General features: G+C 40.7%; 1 protein-coding gene across 1 annotated transcript in view; it reads left to right on the top strand.

Annotated features, from left to right (window-relative positions):
* The window catches only part of znrf1 (zinc and ring finger 1), a 268770-nt gene extending 242788 nt beyond the window's left edge, over positions 1-25982 (top strand). The window contains exon 5 of the mRNA XM_072547527.1: positions 19591-25982. The gene's annotated coding sequence lies outside the window, so the exon portion shown is untranslated. The remainder of the gene's footprint in view (positions 1-19590) is intronic.
* The last annotated feature ends 209 nt before the right edge of the window (positions 25983-26191 follow it).

The following is a 26191-nucleotide window of genomic DNA, read 5'->3' as shown; positions in this document are numbered from 1 at the left end:
AAGTGACATTCAAAAAAGGGAGTTGCATTAATCAGGCTTGAGTTCCAGTTTTATTAACTTCAGTCTGAGAAACTGTGCCCTAAAAGTGCTTACAGAATAGGGCAGCAGAATGAAATATTTAGACTGTGGCATAACTTAAACATGCAATCCCTTAACTGTGCCTTGAGTTATGTATTTTTCTAACTGTTCACAGAATGTGGATGGTGGGGAATGGTGGTTGTTAGGTACCCCCCAGTGCTGTTAGAACATAGAACATTACAGGACAATACAGGCCCTTCGGCCCTCGATGTTGTGCCGACCTGTGGAACCAATCTGAAGCCTATCTAGAACATAGAACATAGAACATAGAACAATACAGCACAGAACAGGCCCTTCGGCCCACGATGTTGTGCCGAACTTCTATCCTAGATTAAGCACCCATCCATGTACCTATCCAAATGCCGCTTAAAGGTCGCCAATGAATCTGACTCTACCACTCCCTCGGGCAGCGCATTCCATGCCCCCACCACTCTCTGGGTAAAGAACCCACCCCTGACATCTCCCCTATACCTTCCACCCTTCACCTTAAATTTATGTCCCCTTGTAACACTCTGTTGTACCCGGGGAAAAAGTTTCTGACTGTCTACTCTATCTATTCCTCTGATCATCTTATAAACCTCGATCAAGTCACCCCTCATCCTTCGCCGTTCCAACGAGAAAAGGCCGAGAACTCTCAACCTATCCTCGTACGACCTACTCTCCATTCCAGGCAACATCCTGGTAAATCTTCTCTGCACCCTCTCCAAAGCTTCCACATCTTTCCTAAAGTGAGGCGACCAGAACTGCACACAGTACTCCAAATGTGGCCTAACCAAAGTCCTGTACAGCTGCAACATCACCTCACGACTCTTGAATTCAATCCCTCTGCTAATGAACGATAATACTCCATAGGCCTTCTTACAAACTCTATCCACCTGAGTGGCAACCTTCAAAGATCTATGTACATAGACCCCAAGATCCCTCTGTTCCTCCACCTGACCAAGAACCCTACCATTAACCCTGTATTCCGCATTCTTATTTGTTCTTCCAAAATGGACAACCTCACACTTGGCAGGGTTGAATTCCATCTGCCACTCCTCAGCCCAGCTCTGCATCCTATCTAAGTCCCTCTGCAGCCGACAACAGCCCTCCTCACTGTCCACAACTCCACCTATCTTTGTATCATCTGCAAATTTACTGACCCACCCTTCGACTCCCTCCTCTAAGTCATTAATAAAAATTACAAACAGCAGAGGACCCAGAACTGATCCCTGCGGAACTCCACTTGTAACTGGACTCCATGCTGAATATTTACCATCTACCACCACTCTCTGACTTCTACCGGTTAGCCAGTTTTCTATCCAATTGGCCAAATTTCCCTCTATCCCATGCCTCCTGACTTTCCGCATAACCCTACCATGGGGAACCTTATCAAATGCCTTACTAAAATCCATGTACACTACATCCACTGCTCTACCCTCATCCACATGCTTGGTCACCTCCTCGAAGAATTTAATAAGACTTGTAAGGCAAGACCTACCCTTCACAAATCCGTGCTGGCTGTCCCTAATCAAGCAGTGTCTTTCCAGATACTCGTAAATCCTATCCCTCAGTACCCTTTCCATTACTTTGCCTGCCACAGAAGTAAGACTAAATCTATCCTATTCCATCTGTCCTGTCCTGACTACCTCTGACATCTGTCCTGTATCTATCACCCCTCAATTTAAAGCTATGTCTCCTCATGCTAGCCATCATCATCTGAGGTAAAAGTCTCTCACTGTCAACCTTATCTAACCCTCTGATTATCTCATATGTCTCAATTAAGTCACCTCTCAACCTTCTTCTCTCGAAAGGAAATAGCCTCAAGTCCCTCAGCCTTTCCTCATAAGACCTTCCCTCCATACCAGACAACATCCTGGTAAATCTCCTCTGAATCCTTTCCAAAGCTTCTACATCTTTCCTATGATGCGGTGACTAGAAATGTATGCAATACTCCCAAGTGCGGCTGCACCAGAGTTTTGTACAGCTGCAACGTGACCTCGTGGCTACAAAACTCAATCCCTCTACTAACACAAGCTAACACACAGTATGTCTCCTTAACAGCCCTATCAACCTGGTGGCAACTTTCAGGGATCTATGTACATGGACAGTGAGATCTCTCTGCTCATCCATCTGCCTGAATGGATAGAGAGTTCCAGGGCTTTGATCTGGTTAAATGAAGGAACAGTGAGATAGTCCCAGGTCCACATGATGCATGATTTGAAGAGGAAATTGCAGGTGGTGTTACCATGTATCTGCTGCCCTTGTCCTCCAGGATGGTAGAGGTCCTGGGTTTGGAAGATGCTGACAAAAGGGACTTGAGTTAATGGATTGCATCTTATAGATGGTAGACACTGCTACCACTGTGTACTGGGAAAGGGAGTGAATGCTAAAGGTGTTGGATGGGAGGCCAATCAATTGGGCTGTTTTGTCTTGGGTAGTGTCAAGCTTCTTGAGTGTTATTGGTGTTGCACCCATTCAGGAGAGTATTTCAGTCGAACCTAACTCTTGTAGACTGAGGGCTGGCACCACCTCTTGAACTGTCCTTACCTATACGTTTTCCTTCTCACCTATCCACTCCACCGTCCGGTCCTACCTATCACCATCACCCCCCCCCCCCCCACCTCTGCGCCCCCCCCCCCCCCCAACCTGCATCTACCTATTGCGTTCCCAGCTACCTTCCCCCACCCCAGCCCCCCACCCTTCTATTTATCTCTCAGCCCCTCTCCTCTTCCCCATATTTCTGATGAAGGACTTATCCCCAAAATGTCAATTCTCCTGCTCCTTGGATATTGCCTGCCTTGCTGTGCTTTTCCAATGCCACATTCTCGACACTGGTGAGATGGAAGGTGAGTTACTCACCACAGAATTCCTAGCCTCTTACCTATTCTTGTTGCCACAAACCAAGAGGTATCTGGTTAATGGTAACCCCAAGATGTTGATAGTGGGTGATTCAGCGGTACTGTCCAGAGGAGATGATTAGATTCTGTCTTGCTGGGGACGTTGGAGCCTGACACTTGTGTGGTAAGACTGTTAGTGAAACTTGTCAGTCCAAACATTGATATTGTTGTACTTCAGTAGCTGAACATTGTGCCCTCAGCCTGACTTCTGACCTTATGATGATCATTGATGAAGCAGCTGAAGATGTTTAACTCTAAAGCACTATCCTGAAAAACTCCTGCTGAGGTGACTGACCTCCAACAACCATAGTCATTTTTCTTTGTGCTTGGTATGATATCAAAAGTAGATTGATATGACAATAATTGGTTGTGTTGTTTTTATGCACAGGACAAACCTGGACAATTTTGTATGTTGCTGAGTAGATGCCAGTGATGTTAATAGAACAGCTTGGATATCCATATTGGCGGGACACAGCTTGTTCTAGAGCTCAAGTCTTCAGTACTATTGCTGGAAAATAGCCTTTGCAGTAGCAAGTATCTTCAGCCATTTTTTGACTTATGATACTGAGGACCCCCATTTCTTCCCATTTCTGGCTGAGGATTGATGCAAATACATCAGCTTTGTCTTTTGCACGATTGTAACGATCTCCTGCATCACTGAGGATAGGGATACTTGGGGAGAGCCTCCATCTCCTGTTTGTTATTTAATTCCACCATCATTCAAGACTGGATGTGGCAGGACTGCAAACTTTTTACTTGATAGGTCAGTTGAAGGATCACTTAGCCCCATTTATATAGCTGCTTTCGCTGTTTGACATATAGGTAGTCCTGTGTTATAGCTCCATCAGGTGCCGTATTTTTAGGAATGCCTTGATAAACACTATAGGTTAAAATGTTTGTTAAATGGAGTCCAGGCATGTGCTTTTCTAGTCAAAATTTTATTCCCAACCCAAATGATTACTTTGACTAGGAGAAAGTGAGGACTGCAGATGCTGGAGATTAGAGTCTAGCTTGTGGTGCTGAAAAAGCACAGCTGGCCAGGCATCATCCAAGGAACAGGAGAGCTTTTGCCTGAAACATCAACTCTCCTGCTCCTCAGATGATGCCTGACCAGCTGTGCTTTTCCAGCACCACACTCTCAACACTGATTACTTTGACCCATATGGATCCAGTCAAGTTCTCACCCAGTTACAGTCAATTAATAGATAACCATGACCTATTTCTTAGTTCCAATTGTCCTTGGGTGCTACTAGATAATAACATGCCCTGGTGCCGCTCTTGGCTTGCCCTGCTGCATTCTTCATTGAACCAGAGTTGAATACCCAGCTTAATGGCCTGTTAAAGTGGGGGGAAATACTGTGCCTTGAGGTAACGAATTGTGGGCCAGGGAAGAGAGGGACCTAAAGGGATAGTTGGGTTGAAGTGTATGTAAAAAGATTATAAATGGATTGTTTAAAATGTTACAAAGTGGTTTTTTTTTGTAAATATTTTTATTGAGGAGCAAAGATTTCTAAGTTTTTTTTACAAAATTACAAGATCACTACAAAATAGTATGACAACTTTATAATGTAATGACAATAGCAGTAAACAAACTACTACTCTACTCCACAAGTCGCTAAAACAAGAGAGAGAAAGAAAAACCCTACAAAAACTACAATTCAATAAACAGCTAGAGGAAAAAAATAGCCAGAATAAAATTTAACCAAGTTATACCAAGGTAACTTAAATTCTAGTCAATTAAGTGACGACACTCAGCGCATTCCCACCGAAGCTCCCATCACTGGGAGTATGAGTAAGCAAACCCATATTTATTCAGGATTTTTCTCCCCCCACCTTCTCCCCCCCCACCCAGGGGCCCCTGGACCACCAGATATAGCCCTCATGACTACACAAAGGTCCTGAGCAATACAGCTGACAAGTCTGCATCAATATAATTCAGAAAGCCGCCATGTTTGATAAAACAGTTCTATTTTCTGGTGCACCATAATCGGAACGAATTCCAGGGGGATGTGCTCCATAACTAATCTATGCCACCCCGTAAGTCCCGAGGGAATTCTCTGACACCCAGCTCATTAGAATGCTCTTCCTCTCACAAAATGAAAGAATATTAAGCAATTTCTTCCCATGCACATCCAGAGAGGAGAGATTTGGAAGATCCAACAGGAGGGACACCAGATCCAACTTCAGTTCCCAAAACTACTACCAAAATGCATGCTGTGGCATCCCAATACCTGCGGAGCTTGTGCCATGACCACAAGCTATGAGTAAGAGTGCCAACATCTATTTTGCATTTGGGGCACATTCAAGACATTCCTGTCTTGAATTTTGCAAGCTGCTGTGGTGCCACGTGAGCCCTGTGGAGTATCTTCAGTTGGATAGCCTGGGTCCTGTTACAAATCGAAATCTTCCTAACATTCTCTCAAATATCCTCCCACATCTCTGATGAAATTTCCAACCCCAATTCTTGAGTCCAGGTTCTGTATAGTCACTCCATGCCCTTTGAAGCATGACTTCCTAACAAGCGATAGAGGCTGCTGACAAACAGTGCCCGTGGACCGAAACACACTCCTTTTCCTATCCAATTTATAGGAACTAACCATCAATGTAGTCTTTTTTGTATAAAGTCCCTAACCTGGAAACAGGTTTCTCCTAGGTAGCTCAAATTTCTGACTCAGCAACTTGAAAGACATCGTGACCTCCCTTCAAATAAATCTCCCAAACAGGAGATTCCTCTGGACTTCCAGAACTTAAAGCCAGAGTCCATTGACTCCAGCCAGAAATCCAACATTCCCACTATGGGTGTGAAAGGAGAAGTTTTTTCTAAGTTGCCCTCACCTTGCCGCATCATTCTCCATGCTTTAACTATGTTATGGACAATCTGGTTTTTACTATGGTCGATAACAGTGCTCATCTTGTCCATAAACAATAAATTGATGAGGGGGGCATTTTTTTCTGGGAGGCCTCAATGTCCAACCTAAATTGATTGCAAGTCCTGGTAGGCCCGGTCAGCCACATAGGATAGTAAGGAACTCAACTGATATTTCTTCAAGACTGGGAAATCCAAAACTAACCTCCCCTGTGTGAGCTGCAATTTGTCCAGCTTAATAAGAGGCCGCCTATGATGCCAGATAAAAGATCCAAGCCAACTGCAAAACCTCCATAGTGCTTGCCTTGGAAGCATCAAAGGGAGCATTCACATGGGATATAATAAACGAGGAACAACATTTATTTTGACCAGAGCTATTCTTACCCAACCAAGATATTGGAAGATCCTCCTAGCGCTGAAGGTCCTGCCTTATCTTCTCTCACAACTGCACATAATTAGTGTTATATAATTAATCGAAGACCAGGGTGATAAAAATGCCTAAATACAGGAAACCTCCCTTTGACCACCGGAAAGGGAAGCTGGTTCCATCCCCAATATTGGATATACTAGTAAGGCCCCCCACAGGCATGGCCTTTGACTTCATGAAATTAATTTTATACCCTGAGAACAAGCCAAATAGATGAATCACTCGTATTAAATAGGGCACAGATGTCATTGGATCAGTTAAGAAAAGAAGGACGCATCTGCGTAGAGGGTGATTTTCTACCTGCCTGACATAACCTCCAGAGCAATTATGTTGGGATCCCTCCGGATGGCCTCCGCCAGCGGCTCAAATACCAACGTAAATAATAGAAGCGAGAGAGGGCACCCTTGTCGGCAGCCTCTGCTGATACTAAAACTATCTGACCTTTACTGAGGCCATTACTGAGAACCACTGCTTTCTGGTCACAATATAACACTGCCACCCGCTCGGCAAAAACCAAGACCAAACTGTTCCAGGACATAAAGAAGGTACGGCTACTCCACCCAGTCAAATGCTCTCGCTGCATCTAGGGAGACTACCAAACATGGAATCGATCTTTGCTGGCATGCTTGGAGCATATTTAATACTCTTCTAATGTGCAAGGTTTGTAGCTCAGGTTGAGGTTTAGGGTGTAGGTTTGCTCACTGAGCTGTAGGTCTGATATCCAGACGTTTCATTACCTGGCTAGGTAACATCATCAGTGGTGACCTCCAAGTGAAGCGAAGCTGTTGTCTCCTGCTTTCTATTTATATTTCAGAAATGACAGCCAGACTAGTAAGACCCCTTGGAATCCTAGTAGCACACAAACCCAGCAACACACTCAAACAAACTTAAAAGACCCAGTACAACCCATGGACAAAAACAACATCATCTACAAAATTCCATGCAAGGACTGCCACAAACACTACGTAGGATAAACAGGAAGAAAGTTAGCCACCAGGATACACGAACACCAGCTAGCCACAAAAAGACATGACCCTCTCTCCCTCGTAGCCCTACACACGGATGAAAAAAACCACCATTTCGACTGGGACAACACATCTATCCTGGGACAGGCTAAGCAAAGACATGCCAGAGAATTCCTAGAGGCCTGGCACTCCAACCACAATGCCATAAACAAACACATAGATCTAGATACCATCGATCAACCCCTCAGAAAACAAACAGGAAATGACATCATCACAAACCCCAGGAACCCCACCCAGGACAAACATATAAATAGAAAGCAGGAGACAACAGCTTTGTTTCATTTGGAAGTCGCCACTGATGATGTTACCAAGCCAGGAAATGAAACGTCTGGATATTAAACCTACAGCTCAGCGAGCAAAGCTATACCCTAAACTCTTCTAATGTTGTTGGTGGACCTACAGCGCTTGATAAAACCTGTCTGATCCTCCTTTTACAATGAAAGGCAATACCATCTCTAGTCTTAATACCAGTATTTTCGACAGAATTTTATAATCCACGTTAAGTAATGATATCGGCCTGTACGAAGTGCAATCCTCTGGGGCTTTTCCTTTCTTAAGAATAAGAGAAATATTTGCTTCTCTCAAAGAAGATGGGAGGCAGTTCTGACTATATGGGTAATTGGACGTATCCAGGAGTGGCCCAACTAGTATGTCTATAAATTCCTTATAAAACTCACTTTGAAATCCATTTGGACCAGGCACTTTACCACTCTGGAGCAGCCTCACCACCATCTGTATTTCCTGAATTGTCAGGGGGACATTCAGAAAGGACACCTGCTTTGAAGTTACACCCAGAAGGTCCAGGCTCCTTTTTTTTTAAACAAAAAAGGATTCCATCTTCATCAATCTGTCCTCACAGCCCTCTGACCGGTACAGCTCAAGAGTAAAATTTCCTAAATTCTGCATTAATCTTTTTGGCATTACACATAAGAGTACCAGCACACACTCTGATGGATGTGATTGGGGGCATTTTTCTTTCTGGCCAAGTACGCTAGATATCTACCTGGTTTATCACCATACTCTCAAATAATCTCTGTTTCGCAAAAGACATTTCTCTCTTTGCTGTCTGGGTGAATGCAGCATTCAAAGTAGCCCTGAGGGCTGTAATCCACTGCAATTTGGTTACAGATGGTCTATCAAAGTGTGCTGACTCAGCTACCTTCAGGCGAGCCTCAAGCAAACATTGCTGCTCTCAACTCTGCTGCTTCCAGTTCACAGAGTAAGAAATAATCAAACCCCATGCATAGGACTTGGCAGTCTCCCAAAGCTGCAATGGATTACTGGCCATACCCAATTTAATGTCCCAAAAGATTTCAAATTCCCACGAAAAATACTCTGTAACCATACTATCTTTCTGAAGGAAAGGGTCCATGCGCAAGTGCCGCGAGCCTATCCCGTTACCACTGGCCTTGACCTCCATGTACACTGCCACCTGATTGGAAACAGCGATGTTTCCTATTCTGCCAGACAGCACCGAATTCAGAAAGGTCAATGGGACACAAAAACATGTTAATTCTAGTATAACTCTTAATGTGGATTAGGAAAAAAAGATGAAATCCCTACCTTTGGGTGAAGACATCTCCACACATCCACCAACCCCAACTCCCTGTTCAGTCCACCAACTGCCTGGATTGTGGGGATATACCTGCAAGACCCCTAGGCATCCTGTCCACTTCAGGGTTAATAATACAATTAAAGTCTCCCCTGTAATTGCATCATTTGCACCAAGGGCTATCAACCTGGAAAGTGTATCGTTAAAACTTTAAGGGGGTGCGCCGGGAGGGGGAGGGGGGGGACAGTATACATTCAAAATCTCATATTCCTCTCGATGTACTAAAGCTTTAAGAATGATAAATCATCCACACTCATCCTTGATTTGGCCTAACATTTGAAATGGGGTATTCTTCTGAATGAGAATAGCATTTGAATTAAAGGATGAGAAAAACACCTGGCCGAACCCTCCCTGTTGCAACTTCAAATGCTCCTTATCGGTTAAATGTGTTTCTTACAGCAAGGCTACATTGACCTTCTCTTTTCTAAGGCTTGACAGTATCTTTTTTCTCTTAATTGGTGAATGGTTCCCATTAACATTCCAGGTACACCAGTTAAACGAATGGTTAGCCATGACCATTCAAAACAGTCCGTGAACCCCCCGGGAGGAAGAACACATTTCATAGTGCGCTGAGTGAAAACCATAAACAGTTTGTATAAATTTAAAAATACAAATTCCCAAACTACCAAATCTATACTTCTAACAGCTACTTCTACAACATACCAACATATTTAAAACAAATGAATGGAGACTTTTCCTCTGTCTACAGGGGTCCACTCATGCCACCCATTAATTCCTTCAAGATTCCTTCTAGCTGAAGCCATGCCCTGCCCCAGACAACACAAAGTAAGGGAAAAAAACATCTTATAGCACGAAAGTTAAAAGTGGGTACTCAACCTGTCCCCTCCATACTGAAATCCTAGGCAATCCTGGTAGAACAAAAATATATAACCCCTCCCCGCTTCCTCCAACAAAAGAAAAACAAAAGGAAATAATTTTAAAAAAAGGAAAACAAAGGATGACAGGAACGGGGAGAGAGAAAGGAGAGGAGAGAGAAAAAGAAGCAAAAAGGAAACTATTTATGACCCCGACATATATTTAAAAAATCAAGACCGGCCCCCCAACAACCAGGTAAACCATGCAAATTACAGAGAAGAAAACAATAAACATAATTGTCCAAATAATTCAAGCCAGTCAGTCTATTTTAAAACATCCAAGAAGTCTTTTGCCTTTTGAACACGGACAATCCGTAGCTAAAACGTAGCATTGCCGGATATCTAACCGAATACTGGATATTTAAATCCCTCAGCCTCCTTTTTACCTCATTGAAGGCCTTCCACATCCGGATCACGGTCAGCGAGAAGTCTTGGAAAAACATAATTCATGTGATCCTTGTATATGAGAACCTGAGGATCCTTCCCAGTCCCTTGAGGCTTCCAGCCCCATTAGCTTGAGTCGCACTAGGAGTGGGTGAGGGCGCTGGTCCAAACCAGACCTGTGCACTGCAACCCTGTAGGCCCACTTGACCTGCACCCGGCCTACCCCGACTTCCAGCTTCAAAAACTGTGGGAGCCATTGCTCCAAGAGGTTGACCAGCTGACCTTCCTCCTCAATTTTCGAGGTTGTCGACCTGATCCTCCTAGGCCCATATCCACCATTCCAAGGCCTGGGCCCGACACGCCACAGTTTCGGAGGCCGCAACCCGTTGCTCCACATCCCCGACACGCTGCCCGTGATGCTGGATCTCCTGGTCGTGCTTCTGCAGCATGACCGAGATCGGTTCAAGCCTGGCCTGGGTCTCCTCCATCGATGAATCAATCCTCGGAGTTTCACAAACTCCAAGATCAGGCTCTGCTCTATAGGTAGGTCCCCTGGGGTGATTGCAGAGGCCAACGCTGCGACCACCCGCGCATCCATTGGTGCGGGGATTTCCCTGCTTGTGTTCCCTTCCCTTTGGTCATTTTCCTAATTTTAAACTAACATAGGACAGTTCTAGGGATCAAAAATAAGTATTTCTCCCACATTAGGTAATAAAGTGAGGGTGAGTGCCCCACTTTGTCTGAGTTCTGATGCAGAGCTCAGCAAGGCAGACCTACTGGGTTGCAGCCATCTTGAATTCCCCCAAAGTGGTTTTTTACTTTGCGCTCATTTAATGAATAATCATGCCTTAAATATCAATTTCCACCTTGCATGTCAGAGAAATTAGTTATGTCTCATGAATATCAGTTTACACGTACATCAGTTTAACACTGATAAAACAAATCATAGTGAAGCATCAAATGTTAATATTTGCTGTGACATCTGAAACTTCATAGGATATGTACAGCATTCAGTGATGTTAGCATTTACTGGCTGCTTTTTTAAAAATTACTTGGAATTGTTAATTCCTTGTACAGATTATACTAATGTCAGTATGAACTGTATGGAATAATGAGGGCAAAAGTGTGTGTGACCAATTCATTCAGATGTGTGAGCCTTTAAATCGTTGTTATATTGCTGTGTGCACAGTGACTGCAAAAGACCAACCTGTGTGCAATCTGTGCAGGAACCTGTTAATTACACATCTTAGAGGGAACATTGGTGAACGTATTACAAAATAATATTTTCTGTCTTGTAAATTATGAACACTCATGAATTAGCTACAATTTGAACAATTTAGAATATATTACCAACAGTCTATTCTTGGTATAAATCCTGTCTACTTCAAATGGACATTGGAGGAGTGTGCGGTCACGTGGCAATTGAAGTTCAATACAGAGAAGTATGCGGTGGTAGAATTTGATACAAAAACATGGAGAGACAGTACAAAGTAAAAGGTACTATTCCAAAGAGTGTGCTGGAATAGGGTGACCCTGGTGTATATTTGCATAAGTAATTAAAGGTGCAGGACAGGTAAAGAAACAATTAATAAACCGTATAATGTTCCAAACGCCCTTTAATAAGACCAGGGAGAAAATGTCAACTTGTATAGGACACTGGTTAGGCTTTAGCTGGAGTATTGTACGGTTCAAGGTGCCACACTTTAGGAACAATGTGAACGCATTGGATAGAGTACAGAAGGAGCTTACAAGAATATTTCCAGGAATGAGAAACTTCGGTAATAAGGATAGATTGTAGAAGTTGGGACTGTTTTGATTGAAAAGGAGAAGACTAAATGAAGATTCAGTAGAGGTTTCCACAATCAGTAGGTGATTAGACAGAGTAGATCGGGAAAAACTATTCTCGTTCATAAGAGGATTGTGAACCACAGGGCGCATGGGCTTAAAAGTGTTTTGCAAAAAAAAAGCCAATGCAACTTTCAAGAGAACTTTTTCACGCAGCAAATAGTGCAGGGAATACACTGCTGGAAGTGTGATGGAGACAGGTTCAGTTGAGGCATTCAAGAAGGCATTAGATAATTATTTAAAAAGAAACAATTAACAGTTTTACAGGGAAAAGGCAAGAAACTTGCACCAAGTTTAAAATGCAAAGAGCCAGTGCGTACACAATGGGCTGAATGGCTGTCATCTACAAATCTATGATCCTGTGACACTTTGCAATTCTCAAAGAGATCCATCCAGATGCAAATAGGAAACTAATATTGAATGATTAAAAGCATGAGTGATTACAGAACTCCACTACTTAACACATTTAAGAATATCTTAAGTCAAACTTTTTTTATTGTCTTTATATTTCTATTTATTTCTCCTTTGTCTTCTTTAGCCATCCTGAAAGGACTCTCCACCATTGTTATTTCCATTCTTAGCTTGTTGGAAAAAATATTCAACTATCCTATGCTAAAACCCAGCAGGTTGAATGTGCTGCTTAAAGTGCAAGCTCTCTCACGGTTTCAATATAACCTCTTCCACATAACTCAATTTTGAATTTAAATACTGCCATCTTCAGGTGGCACCAAGCCTTGCAAGTAAGGGATGCACAAATATTGGAATATTCACTCTCAACCTTGTCCACACAGTGGGTAGATCAGTGACCTATTCTGCTATCATTGTACTGAAAAAAGACTAAAAACCATAGTTTAAAAGGATGAACTCACACTTATAAAGAAACACACAGCATTCCTTGTGAGCATTTCTGATTACTTGAAGGCTGATAACTTTGGGAAAGTTGACTAAAGGAAATTACTGAGCCTCATGCGGTACTTTCCTATATAGTAACAAATCTTTTAACAAGATATTGTTGTGAATCCTTACAGCTTTTAACTTGTTTTCATATATAAGCTCCTATTACCGTTCACAACTCCTCTACAAATCGTACTATCTGCTAAAGTTAATGCTCAACCATACTTTCCTTTCCCTGGCTCTCAGTTGTCTGTTGCTTCCCGCTTGATCTGTTCCTACATCAGGCCTACCTTTCTGCCACAATATCCCTGCTCACTGCAATTCTGTCTGAAAGTTTTCATCAGCATTTCTTTTACAGAAACCTCCTTGATTTTCCTTTCTCTAATTTGTCTTCTCATCACGTTATTCCCTTCATTTTCTGTTCAGTACCTGTCATGCTGTCTGTAAAGAGACATTATTCTAAGGGGAATGTGTACAAGTATAAGATGCTGAATATGTTTTCCCTGTGTACTTGCTGAAACCATTCAACAATAAGAAACATTGCAGCACTCGTGCTATTTTTTGCTAAATAAATATTTTCTGTCAAATAATTGGTAAGTAGTTATTAATTACCCATATTTAATTTGCAATTAGTCAAGCACGTTATCAAATTTTATTCACTTGCATTAAAAAGCAAAGTGCAGAATATTTCTAACAGTACCTAAAGAAGGAAGATAAGCTAACATCTCAGACTACGTTATTTTAAAGAACCTGCTGATCAAAAAGCCCAGCTAATTGTGAATGTAATAAAGCATTGATGGCCTTCAAATACAGATCACAGTAAAACCTGGCTCAGTGGAGCTGATACTGTGGCTATGAGGTAATTTATTACTTCAGTTTCCCTTGTCTCAACTCAGTGTAACTAATAAGTATTTTTCCTGATATCCCATGCAAAATCCAAACATACAAAGATCTGTAGCAACTAACTGAGCAAGGTAAGCATCTGAAATGTGCCATCAGAGTGTGTGATGGAGACAGATGCAATTATCTTTCTAAAAAGGAATTGAATAAATATCTGAGGAGAGCAAAGTTACAGGCCTACAGGTAAAGGGCATGGGAGTGGTACGAGCTGATCCACCCCATCTCACAGTCAGCTTGGGAACAGTGGACCAAACAAATTCAACTTGTGCTATCACCATTCTACGATTCAATGATCTGGCTTTCAAAGGGCATTCGATGTTTGATGAAGATCAAAGAAGAACATTAGTCTATTAATAATAATTACCTCTTTAATTTTAAAGGAATGGCGAAAAGATTACGATAGAAGATGTAAAGAGCTAACTACTTTCCAACAAAATAATTTCAGAAGTTGAAAACGGGATGCTTTAAATTGCATCCCAAGAATATTTGCAGTCAAATCATATGAAATGTTATATTGTGAGGAATTACTTGCAATCCATGGATACAAGAGACCTTGGAGTACAGGTTCATAGTTCCGTGAGAGTGGAGTCAACGGGGAGAGTGAAGAAGACGTTTGGTATGCTTGCCTTTATTGGCCAGAGAATTGAGTATGGGGGTTGGGAGGTTAGGTTGCGACTGTACACTTCATTGGTTAGGCCACTTTTGGAATTTTGTGTGAAATTCCGGTCTTCCTCCTTTTTGAAGGATGTTGTGAAACTTGAAAGGGTTTAGAAAACATTTACAAGGATCTTGCCAGGGTTGGAGGATTTGAGCGATAGGGACATGCTGAATGGGCTGGAGCTGTTTTCCCTGGAGTATTAGAGGCTGAGGGGTGACCTCAGGTTTATAAAATCATGAGGGGCATTGATGGGCTAAATAGACAAGGTCTTTTCCCTGGGGTGGGGGAGTCCAGAACTAGAGGGCATAGGTTTAAGATGAGAAGGAAAGATATAAAATGGACCTAAAGGGAAACATTTTCACGCTGAGGATAATTCATGTATGGAATGAGCTGCCAGAGGAAGTGGTGGAAGCTGGTACAATTACAACATTTAAAAAGCATCTGGATGGGTATATGAAAAGGAAGCGTTTAGAGGAATTTTGGCCAAGTGCTGGCCAATGGGACTAGATTAATTTAGGAAATCTGGTCAGCATGGACGAGTCGAATCGAAGGGTCTGTTTCTGTGCTATACATCTCTATGATTCTATGACAGAGAATCCTTTTCCTACTTTGCCATTCCAATTATAATAATTTTGTAAGTATTTATCTTTGTCCACCTTACATTTTGTTTTGGAAATAAACAGTTCTGCAACAGAGTTCAAAGGCTGTGCTGGTACCAGTATTACTAGTGATGATTAAAAAAAGTTATTTTTTCAAGGTAGCTGTAATTCGAGCACCACAACCTCACAAGGTTGTTCTCAGAATGGTCTGTGAACTAACAGTTTGTTTATGGTTATATATAGCCCCTTGGAGTTCACAAATGTTTCTATTTAAAAATGATCAGCAACAAACTTTAGTCCTAAATTGCAGAACTACTGTTGTTGTTATACAAGCAAACATGGTCAGGGTAGTAGCTAAAAATATACATGCAAAGGTTAAAAGTAGGTAAGTGTTGTTGTTATGGACCAGGCCAGACCCCTCAAAACATTTCAAGAAGGTAGCTCAGAACCTAACTTTGTGTGTTGTTTTAAGCAGTTGTTAACTGGATATTCCAAGAGAGAATCAGCTGGTTAAACCACTTAGTTTTAAACAAAACAATTTATTTACAAGATTACTGAATGAAACACAAGCAACAGAAACAGAATACCGAATAACTTAACTATCCAAAAGCCCTATAGATCATCCCAACCTAATGATGCTGTTCCAAATACTTGCAACAATTTCCAAAAACAAAAGGTAAAATCAAACACAAATCCTTACAGGTTAGAAGTCTCAGAGAGAGAGAGAGAGAGAGAGAGTTAGGGGTGGGGGTGGGGGTGGGGGGTGGGGGGGGGTTCCAGCAGCTCTTCCACACTACTGCTTCAAAAACAAAATACCAAATCAGAGAAAAGCTGAGTTGGGAGAACTGGCCACTCCACTTTTATTGTACAAGTGTTTTCAAAAACTTGAAAGCCTTCTGTCTGTTCGTTATTATCAAATTAGCCCTAAGACTTTCAAGCTCCAGACTTCTCGGAGTCTGTGACATTTATAACCTGTCTGGGGGAGAAAAGAAGACAAGGTGTGCATAATGATGTTAAAGGAGCAGTTTTGTTACAGGATAAATGTACTTGTAAAAATAAAAACAATGTCAGTCTCTCAAATCATTATAGGCCTTCCAAAGTAAAGCCGTTAAAAGTAGAAGTTGCAGAAGGTATGATAGCTTCTGAAGTCAAATAGTTAGTTGACTGCGTAGATGGACTAAGTAAGATTTGGGAAAGAAAGACATTTTCTCATTCCTATCAGAAAGATATTGTGAAACTTGAAAGGGTTCAGAAAAGATTTACAAGGATGTTGCCAGGGTTGGAGGATCTGAGCTACAGGGAGAGGCTGAACAGGCTGGGGCTGTTTTCCCTGGAGCATCAGAGGCTGAGGGGTGACCTTATAGAGGTTTACAAAATTATGAGGGGCATGGATAGGATAAATAGGCAAAGTCTTTTCTCTGGGGTCAGGGAGTCCAGAACTAGAGGGCATAGGTTTAGGGTGAGAGGGGAAAGATATAAAAGAGACCTAAGGGGCAACTTTTTCATGCAGAGGGTGGTATGTGTATGGAATGAGCTGACAGAGGATGCGGTGGAGGCTGGTACAATTGCAACATTTAAGAGGCATTTGGATGGGTGTATGAATAGGAAGGATTTGGAGGGATATGGGCCAGGTGCTGGCAGGTGGGACTAGATTGGGTTGGGATATCTGGTCGCATGGATGGGTTGGACCGAAGGGTCTGTTTCCATGCTGTACATCTCTCTGACTCTGTGCTTGGAGATTACCCAGATTCTTCTGCCATAACACAGTTGATTTCTAAAGGTCTTCCCCCATGTGCTCCCTTTGGCCAAGAACCCTTCCTAAGCCTTCTGCACAAAATAGCTTTCACAACCTGTCATTATCACAACCTCACATAATGGCTGTTGTGTTAGTTGCAAACGAGTCATTGTTCCATCAGGCAAAGTGTTACTTACTTTGAAATTCTTTTCTCTGTTTTCACAGACGTTTTGAATTGTCATTTTTAACGAAAGACCTGGGTTAATTAAATTCTAGATGCCTCCCTTTATGATTGCTGAGGTAACACAGTTCAGTGATCTTTGAATTAGCCTAGTTTAATTGAGTGTCTGCTGTGATTTACAGTTTGAAAGGACTTTTTAGAACTTGTTTTGGAGAACTTGTTTTTTCCAAGTTACAGGTTTTAAATGATATGTTTCTTTCAGAGTATTTCTGGTCAGAGTATTGAGTATAGGAGTTGGGAGGTCATATTGCGGCTGTACAGGACATTGGTTAGGCCACTGTTGGAATACTGCGTGCAGTTCTGGTCTCCTTCCTATCGGAAAGATGTTGTGAAACTCAAAAGGGTTCAGAAAAGATTTACAAGGATGTTACCAGGGTTGGAGAATCTGAGCTACATGGAGAGGTTAAACAGGCTGGGCTGTTTTCCCTGGAGCGTCAGAGACTGAGGGGTGCCCTTATAGAGGTTTACAAAATTATGAGGGGCATGGATAGGATAAGTAGACAAGGTCTTTTCCCTGGGGTTGGGGAGTCCAGAACTAGAGGGCATAGGTTTAAGGTGAGAGGGGAAAGATATAAAAGAGACCTAAGGGGCAACTTTTTCACGTAGAGGGTGGTACATGTATGGAATGAGCTGCCAGAGGATGTGGTGGGGGCTTGTACAATTGCAACATTTAAGAGGCATTTGGATGGGTATATGAATAGGAAGGGTTTGGAGGGATATGGGCCGGGTGCTGTCAGGTGGGACTAGATTGGGTTGGGATATCTGGTCGGCATGGACAGGATGGACCGAAGGGTCTGTTTCCATGCTGTACATCTCTATGACTCTAAAAGTCCAACCATTCTACACTGACCATAATCCCAAACTAAACTAGTCCTACATGTCTGTGCTTGGCCCGTATTCCTGAAGAAGGGCTTATGCCCGAAACGTCGATTCTCCTGTTCCTTGGATGCTGCCTGACCTGCTGCGCTTTTCCAGCAACACATTTTCAGCTCTGATCTCCAGCATCTGCAGTCCTCACTTTCTCCCCATATTCCACCAAACCTTTCCTATTCATGTATTTATCAAAATGTCTTTTAAATGTTGTAACTGTACCTGCATCCACCACTTCCTCTGAAAGTTCAATGCATACATGAACCACTCTCTGTATAAATAAAATCACCCATTTTTAAAACCTTTCTCCTCTCACCTTAAAAACATGCCCTCTTGTCTTGAAATCCCCCACCTGCCATTCACCTTACCTATACCCCTCATGATTTTCTAAGTCTCTATTAGATCACCCCTCAACCACCTACATTCCAGTAAAAGAATCCCAGCCTATTTAACCTCTCCTTCTAACTCAAACCCTCCATTCCCAGCAACAGCCTGGTAAATCTTTTCTGAACCCTGTCCAGCTTAACAATATCTCTCCTATAATAGGGCAACCAGAACTGGACACAGTACTCCAGAATAGAACTCTCCAATATCCTGTAAAACCTCAACATGACATTCCAATTCCAATACTCCAAGCTCTGAGCAATGAAGGCAGGTGTGCTAAATGCCTTCTTGGAGCTTATCTAAATGTGATGTAAACTTCAAAGAATTATGTGCCTGAATATCTAGGTCTCCCTGTTCTACAACACTAACCAAGGCCCTAGTTTGAATTGTATAAGTTCTGCCCTTGTTTGTTTTTATTCAAATGCAATACCTCCCATTTATCCAAATTAAACTCCCTCTGCCGCTCCTCAGCCCCTTAACGCAATTGATCAAGATCACTTTGTAACTTAGACAAATTCTTCACAGTCCAGTATACCACCAATTTTGATATCATCTGCAAATCTACTAATTATGCCTTCAATATTCTCATTTAAATCATTTATATAAATGACAAACATAAGTGGACCCAGTACCAATCCCTGGCTGGTCACACGCCTCCAGTCTGAAAAACAACACTCCATTACTCCTCTGTCTCCTGCTATTAAGACAATATGTATCCAATTGGCAAGTTCTCCCTGAATCCTATGTGATCAAACTTCAGCTGACCTGCACCATCATGATGTATGGATATTTTGCTAATTCTGTAAATGTTGGAGACAACAAGATAAATTTTTAGTCTATTTAATTAATATCTGGTGACAGCTCAGTGAAGGAATTGGTGACTGAGCAACAACATTTCATCACAAAGCTTTTTGCCTTTGGTCATTAGATTCAACCCTTTGATTTGTCTAATTTCCACTGGAGTGTTATCCACCAGGAGCATCAAAATGAAGAGTACCCTATCTACATTGGGATTAGGAAACTAAATGGCAACATTCACTATCTATGTCATTATTTTAGAAATTGGAGGAACATCTGGGCCAGTGTATTAATGAAAGGTGTGACGATCTTGTGTGTCATTGTGCCTTCAGCATCCTGTTGTAATATTCTCACTTTTAATTTAAGCAAAGGCAGGTAAATTATAACTTGATAAAGGAAATTAGCTACTTTAGAGAAAACAAAAAGTAATATGTCTCTGAGCAAGATATGTTTATTTCACTTGTGTGGATCACAACTTGAGTAGTAAGTTGCAGACACTGACTTTGTTTCTTTCTTGCAGGGCACTCTGCTCACTTTGGATAAACCCTTACATGGAGGTTAAGAATCTGATACACTTGAACTGAAATTCCAGCAACCAGTTCTGAACAAGAGAAACAAAAAGAACCAGATGAAATTTGGATAAAGAAGGAAGCCATGAGTAGATCGCCAGCTGGTAGATTGATCACATCAGCCCCAGAATAACGGAATGACTGATTCTTTTTGAAAAGACTGTACAGAAATAAAGGGGAAGAAAAGGACTTGCCAAGCAGAGCATGATTGCTTTTTGGATTTGAGAGTGCTGTGCAAAAGACTTGTCTCTGGGATGTGACTTCAAGGTGGCAACCACTACAGGTTATAAAAGCAAAGGAGAGTGGAATTTCACATGTGTTGACCAAGTTCTGAAAATGCCAGAATGTAAAGCATTGAGTGTCCGTGGGCTTGTAGTTGTGTCCATGATGTGTTTACACAGTGTCCAGTGTAGCCAGCGTGTTCTTGCTGATGTGTGTACAGACACGAGCACTCTCCTGGCTTTTTTCCATCCCACTTTGTGACAGATGTTGCCAAAAATTTAAATCCTCTAATGAAAGGATCTGTTCCTTGTCGACAATTTTCAGCCAGAAGCGCTCTCTGCACTAACGTTTAAACCTGGAATCCTGTCTTCTTGAGCTCCTCAGCTCTGTGCTACAAAATGACACAGGCATCCTAAAGAGATGGTTCAAATCTCTTTTTTGCCCTTCTCTCAAGGCCCTAGTGGATTTTTTATGGCTGCAGTTTCCTCTAGAGACTAGTGAATCTGTCCTGCTGTTAAAGGTATCAATTTTACTTCAGCTTGTTATGTAGCCTGAATATTCAGGCTGGTGTATTTATGACAGCTGGAGGAAGATACTCCCTTTTGTTTGTCAAGGTGTTTTGATATGGTGTACCATCACGATGTTCAATAAACTATTGAATGAGCATTTACATTAATTTGTGCTAGATAAACAGAAATGGAGCTAAGATTTCCCTTTTCTAATTTTATTTTCACAGAAATCTCTTCACAAATGAAAAGTTACAGCATGATGTAAAGTTTTTTTTTACTACTTTGGTGACGTAGGCTTTTAGTAAGTCTCAGGAAATGCAATGACCTGCACGTGACCCAGATGTGGGTAGTTTTCCACTTTCTTTAGGGACTGCATTTACAATGGAAGGTCAGTTTATAGCATAAAGGGCTTTGCAATGTTAGCCCGAGAGCTTTGGACTGTTGCTGCCGTTCAGTAATGTGTTTACAGTGACTGCAAGTTGGTAGAAGTAATGTAAGCTAGGATTGATATGCTCTGCTCTATCTGGTCATCCAGGGCTCACAAGCAGAGCTAGTACACAGATCCCTGCAAACATTGGGAGAAATCCTGAGTTTGCTAGGCGCAAGTAGTCTGGGTATCAGGTAGTTAATTCCCTGCCATAGCATTTACTGGTAAATTCAATAGTAATTTTTGTTCCCCAAAACAAAAACTAGTGTTTTATAGTTGATGAACAGACAGAAAAGAAATAGACCGGAGATGCCATTTTACAAAGAATGGGAGGATGTGACTGGAAAATGAGTCATTAGAAGGAAAATGAGGACCATGCACACCAGCATTTATAGTAAAAATGGTGTTTGTGAGCAGATTTCAGAATCAAGACAAATTGCACTAGTGGTCAACAAAATATATTTGAAACCATGCTGTTAGCAGTTTTGGGTACTACAAGTTACTGCATGACGGGTATCGAATTTGAGTGTAAGATATATTACTGCAGGAAAATTGTGCTTTTCCCAGCAATGTGAGTAGGCCTAGCACTTCTTGGAACTGTGTACAGTCATTGTGAAATTAATGTTTCAATGTGGTGGGTTAGGGGCTTTTCCCGTGTATACAGAAACTGAAATACGTAGCAGGATTGTGTTGCTGCTGTTTTTATTACACGTTTTATTCTAGCATCACCTTTACATTTTCCTTCTACTTTCGTAATGGTTTCACTGTGTGCTCTGTTTCTTTAAATAACTTATCAAAAGAGGTCACAATGATGAGGTCCTTGTAATCTGTGATAGATTTCAAACTTCAGGTACGGAGTGTCAGTGGAGCAAGAATTTACTTTTTTTTAAACAAACTTTGTTTTAAAGGTGTTGCACGATACACAGCACATTCATAATGACTTAAAGCAATGCACTTTTTTGTTTTCTGTGTACTTTTTTTTTAGTTTCTTGGATGCTGTTGCACTGCTTTATTCTGATACAAATTCTCACCAGGTGATCTGTCCTATTTTTCAAGGTGAACGTTGTAAAAAAAAATCAAAAGTTAAGCTTATTTAATTTTGAATGCCTCTGCTGTAATTTGTACTTATTCTAATTTACTCTGTCCTAGTGCCTTGAGTTGAAACCATTTTTGGTGCTCTCATTGAGCTGACTATTTTCCAGCCTGTTTCTTGGTAGCTTTGATGAATGAGGAAATTAACAGTGCTTTTAATGTGGTTTGTCCCCACTCTATTTTCACCTCAAATCTTTCATATCAAGTTAGTTATTTCAAAGAAAAAGGACTTTCCCTTCCAGGTGTATATGAAGATAAAAATGGAGCTAAGCATCTAAATTTAAGTTAAATTGACTCTCTCAAATCCTTTTCTTCATAAAACAGTGTCCACTTTCTGCTCTGTAGTTGAACAGCTGACCTGTGGCAAACATTTAACTGTTTTCTCTTCTCAGCAATACAACTGTGGTTTGTGGCACAATCCAGTGTGAACCTAGTTGCAGCTGTTTGCAGTATTTGACTGCTTTTGTCAAACACAGATACCACCTACTGGATCTGTAATAGACAACCCAAATCAGTAAAAATCATAATTATTAAAGCAAATCTACAGCATCATCAATATTCTCACTTAAAACTTAATGCATTTTTTTAAATGGGAATGAAAATAAAATGTGTAAAATACTCATGCTTTATCTGCATCTGAGAACATTTTAATGTTAACGTTTTGCTATGGAAAACCAAAGCCAAAACCCTAATTAAGAATTTGGGGATTTTAGTGTAATGATTAATTCTTTGGGCCAAAAAGGAAATTATCCCAAAACTGCATGATATCACACTTTTGCCTGTTCTTTTTAAAATTTTGTTTGACTAAAATTGCTATCAGACAGGGTAGTCACCAAGTGCTGTTTGGCAGGATGTTGCTTAACACCTGCTTTTTCTCATGTAACTGACCTCGGTTATTTTCATTGGAGCAGGAATTGATCATTTCCCCTCAGACAGGAAGTGACGCTTGGCAGGTGAGCCACTGCAGGCCACATGGTCTCCCTCAGTTAAGCAGCTGCTTTAGTCAAGAAACCTGGGCACAGTTGACTTCTGTGATTGGAGCATGGCATGAGAAGAAAGAACAGCTAAATTGGGAAAGGAGAATCTCCACTTGAATAATTAAAATGTACTGTTGCTGATATAATTACCCCCAAAAAAACTTACAATACTGATTCATTTTCCCCATAATGACTTGCTTATTGGTGTTGCAGAAGAATTCTCTGACATCTCATCTGTTAGTTTATGAGTAGTGATGTTCTAATGGTTGATCTGTAGGGCAGTAAGACCCTGATTACTATCCATGTCAGATTTATACTCATGTTGACACATTTTTATTACCTTTCAGATGTCATTTCCTCTAGGTGATTTTGCCATATGTCCACTGAGCATACAAGACAATGATGTGAAGGAATAATCTCTGTTCAGTACTGCCCTGTTTTAGCACGACTTGTATCCATTGCCCTGAGTGTGATTTTTAAAAGAAATCAGTTATTTTAAACTTTCCATGCTGATTCATAGTTTTTTTTTAAAACATTGAATCACCTGGAAGATAGAAAGAGTAGTAGATGATTCAGACCCTTGAACCTTTTCCTCTGTTCAGTTAGATCATGGTTAATCTGCACCTCAACTCCACATTCTTCAATTTGTGTTGTGGTAGGATTTCAGTCTCTCTTGGTCCTGGCATCTCTGCTTCCAGAAATACAAGCTGAGTTTACACAATCATAATTTGACTCTATAAACCTTTTGATATCATTCTGGGAAATTCGTGTTGCAACACCTGTAGGGCCATTTGATTCTTCGGGTGGAATGGGATGCCCAAACAGTGAATCCAGTGTTTCAGGTGGGGTCTGACCAAGGCTGTATACAGCTGAAAAGTATTCTTCTGCTTTATACTTCAACTCCCTTGAGATAAGGGCAACTTTTTCAGTCCTTTTGATTGAATTTTGTTTCTATCTATTAACTTGTAATGATTTGAGTACTTGATAACAGTTGAATTTGAAACATAAGAATTTGTTTCTTCGGCCCAAAGTGAATGATTCCAGACTTATCCGCCATTAGCCAAATTTTTAACTATGCAATTAATTAGACAAAATGTCTTTTCAACTTCCTACTCCAATCTGCATGACTCCACCGTCCCTTCTAACTTGACATTTTTATTGACAAACTTGTTATGCCACACTATTCTTTCACCCAAGTCATTAATATTTATTGAGAAAGTGTCAAGTTCCAGAACAAATTCCAGACTCTAAACTTATTGTTATGGAGAGATTGACTGTGTAAACATCATCACTTTGTGGCATTCCCTTTGAGTATCTAACCTTTATTTTACTCCTAGTTTTCTATCTTCAAATCAATTTTAAGCACAGATTAAAAGTCTACTTCAAATTCTGTGTACTTACATTTTGCTATTTGGTTTGTGAAGTCTTATCAAAAAGACTTATTGAGGGCCATGGATAATATCACTAGATCCCCCTTATTAGTGACATTTTCATAACTTCTACTGAATTAATCAGATATAACCTGTGCTTAATAAAACCATTTTAACCTTCTGATCAGCTCATTTTTGTTTAATTGCTTAGTTACTGAGTTCCTGGTGACAGATCTCAGTAACTTCCCTTAAACTGACAGGCTAGAATTTACCTGTTCTGTCTCCCACTTAAATAATGGATTGAAGTTAGTGAATTCACAATATAACCAACAATCAGTGAAATAAGAAATTTGAAAGATTATGACTAACACTTCTGAATTCTCTCACCAATTATTTTAACACTTGGGAAGAAACCATCAAACCCTAGAGATTTATCTTTCCTAATTCCCACTAATGTCTCCATTACCATATTTTTAAAAAATTAGTTGTATTGGATCCAATAAGATTCTCCCTTTGATTTATTCTTCAGCTATCACTTGTATTTTATATCTCTTCCTGTATTATAAAGTTGATTATGATATATTTGTTTAATAAATCTCCCATTACCTCAGCGTCTAATTGAGTACCAGATACATCGTCTTTTTGGGTCCACATTCCTCTTAGATAATCTTGCTCTCAGTATTAATAGTAACAGTTTTACTATTAGCTTTTACCTTAATTGGAAGTTTTAATTTTTTTTTGCAGCTTGTAATTTCTTTTTGTTCTGTTGTTTTCATATTTTAATTAATAATTGTCACAATCCAGTAGTGAAATTATGCTGCTGTATACAACCTCTGCCTCTATTCTTTTGCCCACTCCACCTTCCAGATGAAATGTACTTAGCGTTCATTAACTGTGCAAAGTGGAGAAAATGAAAGCATGTTGTCCAAACAGTTTTATTTAAAAAGGCATTCAGAAGGCTGATTGTTATTTATGCAAGCTTGTTAGATAAAATCTAAATTGTCCATTGTGATAGCACAGTTGGGAAACTAATTACTTCGTTAGAAACACATATAGGGAGAGGTGGAGGAAGGACAAGAGAAAGTGTGTCTGATGATCTTTATCTGGCAGAACTGCAACATGAAGTACAAATGCTGTGTATTCTACTTTCTCTGTTCAATATTTCTACGTGACTGGGATGTTGCCTTATGTAATGAATTGTCTTTATATTGCCATATGAAAAAAAGGAGGTTGGAGGAATTGACCCAGAGTGATTGTCTGCATTTGATTATAATGTAAATCCTAGCGTGTTTCAGTCTAATGTATAATTAAACTATGGCATGGATCCTTGAACTAAAGCAGTGTTTGAAAAGAAAAACAGCACAGCTAAACAAAATCAGACTTTTAGAAGATGAAATACTGTATCATCAATGTAAGTCAGTAACTTACAAGTCAATTTTTTGTACACTTGAATAAAAGGGGATAATCTTTCAACTGTCCTAGTGTGTTTTGCACTATGCACTGTAGGCAGGCTTTCACCAGGTTCCAATGAGAACAGATGGAATTTGTTTGTAATGCAGTTTCTTGAAAAATGTTAAATGTTTACAGGCACATTATGCTTTTTATATTAAATTTACTGAATAGACGTTGATCTGAGATTAACACCAAAAAGATACAAAGCTCATTTTAAACAGACTATCCTGTATGTTGATGTATAGTATGTATTTCAAAATTATGAAAAATAAAATCTACACAACATTCCCACAATCCTATGTCCAATTTATGTTTTAAGTTTTAGTTTCATTCCTGTCATTGGGGAGATGTACATAAGGTGCCTGCCTGTTATGAAACCCTGCATCGGAGTGATATGTGTGATTCACACTTTGAGGTAATATTTCCTGGCTTCTTCTGGAATATCTGCATGCTTGATTACCTGAGTTTGAGATCATAAAGACTTATAATGTGGAGACAGGGAG

The sequence above is a fragment of the Chiloscyllium punctatum genome, chromosome 26 (assembly GCF_047496795.1).
Source record: "Chiloscyllium punctatum isolate Juve2018m chromosome 26, sChiPun1.3, whole genome shotgun sequence".
In the NCBI taxonomy this organism is placed as follows: Eukaryota; Metazoa; Chordata; class Chondrichthyes; order Orectolobiformes; family Hemiscylliidae; genus Chiloscyllium; species Chiloscyllium punctatum.
This window is presented reverse-complemented; position numbering and strand designations above follow the sequence as displayed.